Below are 6,920 nucleotides of genomic sequence, written 5' to 3'. Positions count from 1 at the left end.
AAAAAAAATAATAATAATAATAATAAAAAAAAAGAAAAAAAAATAAATAAATGGAAAACATGATTGACCTAAAACAGCTAATACATCATACACCGTATATATATAATACACCATGACACTTCAGAGAGAAGTGAAAGGACAAATAATAAATAGTACAATAGGGAAGCTGGGAACAAATCCAAGTTCCTCCTTCATTATTTTCCTTAATTATTAATTTCCCTCATATAATTCATTATGATTTTACTTGAATAAAAACAGAAGTCTTTGTAGCAAGTTTTTAAATGCTTGCTTCACCTGCTGGTTCCGTAGAGTATAAATAAAGGGGTTCAAAACTGGAGCAACAGAGGTATTGAGAACCGCGACTCCCTTCACTAAGGAGATCCTCTGTTTCACCGAAGGTTTCACGTACATAAAGATGCAGCAGCCGTATGAGAGGGAGATGACAATCATGTGAGAAGAACAAGTGGAAAAAGCCTTTTTTCTCTGTTTGGCAGAAGGAATTTTTAAAATCGTCAGGGCAATATATGTGTATGATAGAATCACTAATACCAAAGTGATCAGTAGAGTCATCAGGGCTAGGATGAAACTCAGCATTTCAAACACATGTGTGTCTGTGCAGGAGATTTGCAGGAGAGGAGCAGAGTCACAGTAGAAATGATCAATGACATTGGAGTTACAGAAATCCAAGGTTAAGCCTAATATGAGTCCTGGAAAAATGATGAGGAAACCAGCCATCCAAGAGCTAAGGACCAGCTGGATACAGATTTTGTTGCTCGTGATGGTTGTATAATGCAAGGGCTTACAGATGGCAACATAACGATCATAGGACACGGCAGCCAGGAGATAAAATTCGGGTGCGCCAAGAAGGAAAGCAAAAAATAACTGAGCTGCACAACAGTTGTAGGTAATGGTTTTGTCACCAGTTGCCATGCTAACAAGCAGTTTGGGAATGCAAACTGTTGTATAGGAAATTTCTAAGAAGGAAAAATTTCGAAGAAAGAAATACATAGGAGTCTTGAGATGAGAATCAAGCAAAGTGAGGGTGCGCAATCTTCAATTCGGGGTCCTCTGTCAATCCTACTAAGGTAAACACTGTCACTGATGTACGGTTTTCCATTGTTGCCTCCTGATCTGCTTCTAGTCCGGTGAAAATATTGAGAAAAAAATTATGCAAGGGGACCAGAAACCATGAAGATAACAATGTCAAAGCATTACTAATTGCTAAAGGAGTGCTTTTTGGATATGATTAATGTAAGATAAATTAGACAAAGCTGTACTTTTCTTTTGAGTAAAAGCAAATATGTTGTACGAATTTGATCAAATAAGAGTACCTTATGTCATTTTTATATTCTGGTTTAGTTATATTTATGATAATGAAGTGACGAGATGACTATGTATGTGAAAAAATTTGATTTATTTTTTCTTAATGTGCTAAGTATGAGAACATCATATTACTTACACTCAGTCTTGCTGATGATTACATAAACAGTATTGCCTCAATAAGCTGACAGTGGGGGCAACAGAGCAGCAAGAAACAAGTGGTATATAAATGCGTGTGACGGTTGAAAACAGAAACCCAGCTTTAGGCTTAAGATACATAGTGGAAATAATTCAGTATAATAATATCCATACCTCTTCAGTTTGGCCTTTTACCAATCTATTCAACTAACTAAAACTCTTTTCTACAATTCTTTCTGATTTTTTTTTTTTTTTTGGTAAATTAGTGTAATGTATTTTGTCCCTGTTTCCATCACTTCTCTTTTTCTGTCACTCTTCTCTTTTACCATGTCCTATTCCAATACTACATAGAGAACCTGACTTGAACAAAATTAATCAGATTTAATGTTTCTTCAGATTACAGTTCTGAAAATGGGAAGAGAATAATAAATCAATATGCAAAATTAGTAAGGGTTCAGCATAAGGGAAAATGAAATAGGGCAGAAGAATAAAAGGAAGAGAAAAAGGAGAATAGAGGCAAAGCAGAAAGGGAAGATAATAAAGATGAAGACCTACCATTAAGATTGAATTTCTCTTCAGATAAGAATTCTATTTACCTCTTGGCTTTTAAACTCATCTACAGATCAAGGCAGCAAATATGTAATTTACCTTTACTGAGGTGAATAAAAAAGAGAAGCTCTAGTAAATTTTACTCTAATGATCTGTGTCTGAGCAGTATTACAGGTAATACTGACTGCCCTGAAAATATGGTGAATCAAAAGTCAAGCCACATCAGATGAAATTGATTATGTGGCTGAGGATTTTATAAGCTCTTACTAAGTTAAATGTCATGAATCCTCCTAGGTATAAACATGTCATCCCTTGAGAGGAAGCCTCTGCTTTGATGACTTCATTATCAGTTATGCTTCCTTGGTGACTTCACCATCAGTAACAGACATTAATTAAGCAATTTTTATAGGTCTATGGAGAATGCACAGTTGTACATTGTAAAGGTATAAGCACTGTCCAAGAGAATTGCATTTTACCAATGTTTTGAGGAGAGAGAATGCATGTGTGCATGTAGCAGTGTACAGTGCTCCATGAACTTAAGGGTAAATAACACTCACATTTACTATATGGCGTAGGAGACCAGGAGAGAAGATTTCTCTGGGGCTTGGGACTGTTGGGGAGATGAACAAGAGAGAATGTTAAAAGAGGGGCTGGATCCTCAGTTGGGCATTGGAGACAGAGTAGGAAGTAGAACAAAGCCTTTTATGTAGGATAAATAGTGTCAACAAAGCTACATAAGAATGAAAACTCATGAATTAATAAAAATTTACCAAAGACATTATGAAATATAAAGTTTTCTCCAGAGAATATTTAAGGCTCTGGAGATTCTGGCTATTAGTATCAAAATATAATAACATCTTCCTAGTATTTACACACATTTTCAGAAATCTAAGGGATAATTTCTGAGGAAACTAACTGTATTGTAATGGCAATAGTCACTTGAGTCAGAAACAGATCTATCATCCCAAGTCAGAATTAAAATGGACCTAGCTTTCTTTTTGCTCCATAACACTCGATATACACTGGAACTGTGCTTATATATTTTATACATGTGTATAATATGTATAGAAAGTTTATTAATCTTATTTGTATTTACATTAAAAACTGAAAGGAAATCTCCTTTCAAAATCATGATAAAACTTATTTAAAAATGGTGACATTTAATAAATCAATTTCAGACCACCTACAATTAAAATAAAATCAGAATAATTAGATGTAAATCTATTAACATTAAGTACTCCTAGAGTGTTTTATTTATTTTCAATAATATTTGGATTTATATATCAGCTTGCAAAATATACTGAAACTTACAAACTGTTACCCTGAATGGTAAATAAATAGAATTACTTAGGCAAAAAAATTTTCTGTTAATGTTCACGTTCCTTATATTTCTATTGAAGAATGAAGAACTCAGATTTTTCTTTTTCCTTCCATGGAGTCACAGTGAAATCAGTAATTTTTAAAATGCATTTAACACACGTGGACATTTTATGATTAGCCATTTGTAGCTCAGATCAGCAAATTATAGACTATCCAAATATCTCCTTTGTTCTTTCTATTCACTATATTTTAAGTTAATAATAATACAGCATAGTACTAAAATTAAACAACTAAATTAAACAATCCTAGCAAGTGATTATGGTTATTTCCAGGAAATATCCTAAAGAGTAAGCAAATCTCTCCAAGATATTCAGATTCAAAGGCATAGTTTTCCTGAGGATCTTTGGTGTGTTAGCAAACAATAAACCAAACAGATGTCAATATGGATACAGACTTTTTTCCTATCTCCTTTAACTACATTCTCAGGAGTTTCTCAACAACAAAAAAAAAATATATTGAAGTCACCATGTACTCTTTTTACCTTCATTTATTTATAAATTAATTCATTCCTTCCTTTAATACATATTTGTCATGTGCTTGAAATGTGTCAAACATGGTTCTATGTAATGGGCATAAAACCGTAATCAAGTTCAGTTCAGTCGCTCAGTCGTGTCCGACTCTTTGCGACCCCATGAATCGCAGCATGCCAGGCCTCCCTGTCCATCACCAACTCCAGGAGTTTACTCAAACTCATTCCCATTGAATCGGTGATGCCATCCAGCCATCTCATCCTCTGTCGTCCCCTTCTCCTCCTGCCCCCAATCCCTCCCAGCATCAGGGTCTTTTCCAATGAGTCAGCTCTTTTTGCATGAGGTGGCCAAAGTACTGGAATTTCAACTTCAGCATCGGTCTTTCCAGTGAATACCCAGGACTGATCTCCTTTAGGATCAACTGGATGGATCTCCTTGTGTCCAAGGGACTCTCAAGAGTCTTCTCCAACACCACAATTCAAAAACATCCATTCTTCGGCACTCAGCTTTTCTTCACAGACCAATTCTCACATCCATACATGACCACTGGAAAAACCACAGCCTTAATCACACAGACCTTTGTTGCCAGAGTAATGTCTCTGCTTTTTAATATGCTGTCTAGGGTGGTCATAACTTTCCTTCCAAGGAGTAAGCTTCTTTTAATTTCATGGCTGCAATCACCATCTGCAGTGATTGCAAAACAATAAAGTCTGACTGTTTCCACTGTCTCCCCATCTATTTCCCATGAGGTGATGGGACCAGATGCCATGATCTTAGTTTTCTAAATGTTGAGCTTTAAGCCAACTTTTTGACTCTCCTCTTTCACTTTCATCAAGAGGCTTTTTAGTTCCTCTTCACTTTCTGCCATAAGGCTGGTGTCATCTGCATATCTGAGGTTATTGATATTTCTCTCGGCAATCTTGATTCCAGCTTGTGCTTCCTCCAGCCTAGCATTTCTCATGATGTACTCTGCATATAAGTTAAATAAGCAGGGTGACAATATACAGCCTTGACGTACTCCTTTCCCTATTTGGAACCAGTCTGTTTTTCCATGTCCAGTTCTAACTGTTGCTTCCTGACCTGCATACAGGTTTCTCAAGAGACAGGTCAGGTTGTCTGGTATCCCCATCTCTTTCAGAATTTTTCACAGTTTATTGTGATCCACACAGTCGAAGGCTTTGGCGTAGTCAGTAAAACAGAAATAGATGTTTTTCTGGAACTCTCTTGCTTTTTCAATGATCCAGAAGATATTGGCAATTTGATCTCTGGTTCCTCTGCCTTTTCTAAAACCAGCTTGAACATCTGGAAGTTCATGGTTCACATATTGCTGAAGCCTGGCTTGAAGAATTTTGAGCATTACTTTACTAGTGTGTGAGATGAGTGCAATTGTGCAGTAGTTTAAGCATTCTTTGGGATTGCCTTTCTTAGGGACTGGGATTAAAACTGACCTTTTCCAGTCCTGCGGCCACTGCTTGGTTTTCCAAATTTGCTGGCATATTGAGTGCAGCACTTTCACAGCATCATCTTTCAGGATTTGAAATAGCTCAACTGGAATTCCATCACATCCACTAGCTTTGTTCGTAGTGATGCTTTCTAAGGCCCACTAACTTCACATTCCAGGGTGTCTGACTCTAGCTGAGTGATCACACCATTGTGCTTATCTGGGTCGTGAAGATCTTTTTTGTACAGTTCTTCTGTGTATTCTTGCCACCTCTTCTTAATATCTTCTTCTTCTGTTAGGTTCGTACCATTTCTGTCCTTTATCAAGCCCATCTTTGCCTGAAATGTTCCCTTGGTATCTCTAATTTTCTTGAAGAGGTCTCTTGTCTTTCCCATTCTGTTGTTTTCCTCGATTTCTTTGCATTGATTGCTGAGAAAGGCTTTCTTATATCTCCTGGCTATTCTTTAGAACTCTGCATTCAAATGGAAATATCTTTCCTTTTCTCCTTTGCTTATTGCTTCTCTTCTTTTCACAGCTATTTGTAAGGCCTCCTCAGACAACCATTTTGCCTTTTTGCATTTCTTTTCCATGGGGATGGTCTTGATCCCTGTCTCCTGTACAATGTCATGAACCTCCGTCCATAGTTCATCAGGCACCCTGTCTATCAGATCTAGTCCCTTATATCTATTTCTCACTTCCACTGTATAGTCATAAGGGATTTGATTTAGGTCATACCTGAATGGTCTAGTGGTTTTCCCTACTTTCTTCATTTTAAGTCTGAATTTGGCAATAAGGAGTTCATGATCTGAGCCACAGTAAGCTCGCGGTCTTGTTTTTGCTGTCTGTATAGAGCTTCTCCATCTTTGGCTGCAAAGAATATAATCAATCTGATTTCAGTGTTGACCATCTGGTGATGTCCATGTGTAGGGTCTTCTCCTGTGTTGTTGGAAGAAGGTGTTTGCTATGACCAGTGCATTCTCTTGGCAAAACTCTATTAGCCTTGCCCTGTTTCATTCCATACTCTAAGGCCAAACTTGCCTGTTACTCCAGGTGTTTCCTGACTTCCTACTTTTTCATTCCAGTCCCCTATAATGAAAAGGACATCTCTTTTGGGTGTTAGTTCTAAAAGGTCTTGTAGGCCTTCATAGAACCGTTCAACTTCATCTTCTTCAGCTTTACTTGTTGGGGCATAGGCTTGGATTACCATGATATTAAATGATTTGCCTTGGAAACAAATAGAGGTCATTCTGTCATTTTTGAGATTGCATCCAAATACTGCAGTTTTTACTCTTTTGTTGACTATGATGGCTATTCCATTTCTTCTAAGGGATTCCTGCCCACAGTAGTAGGTATAATGGTCATCTGAGTTAAATTCACCCATTCCAGTCCATCTTAGTTCGCTGATTCCTGGAATGTTGACATTCACTCTTGCCATCTCCTGTTTGACCACTTCCAATTTGCCTTGTATGCAATATTGCTCTTTACAGCATCAGACCTTGCTTCTATCACCAGCCACATCCACAACTGGGTATTGTTTTTGCTTTGGCTCCATCCCTTCATTCTTTCTGGAGTTATTTCTCCATTGATCTCCAGTAGCATGTTGGGCACCTACCGACCTGGGG

General features: G+C 37.3%; 1 pseudogene; it reads right to left on the bottom strand.

Moving 5' to 3' along the window:
- Positions 1–240: 240 nt before the first annotated feature.
- On the bottom strand, positions 241–1,117 carry LOC133043378 (olfactory receptor 6C76-like; annotated as a pseudogene).
- Between the last annotated feature and the right edge of the window lie 5,803 nt (positions 1,118–6,920).

The sequence above is a fragment of the Dama dama genome, chromosome 22 (genome assembly GCF_033118175.1).
Source record: "Dama dama isolate Ldn47 chromosome 22, ASM3311817v1, whole genome shotgun sequence".
Taxonomy (NCBI): Eukaryota; Metazoa; Chordata; class Mammalia; order Artiodactyla; family Cervidae; genus Dama; species Dama dama.
This window is presented reverse-complemented; position numbering and strand designations above follow the sequence as displayed.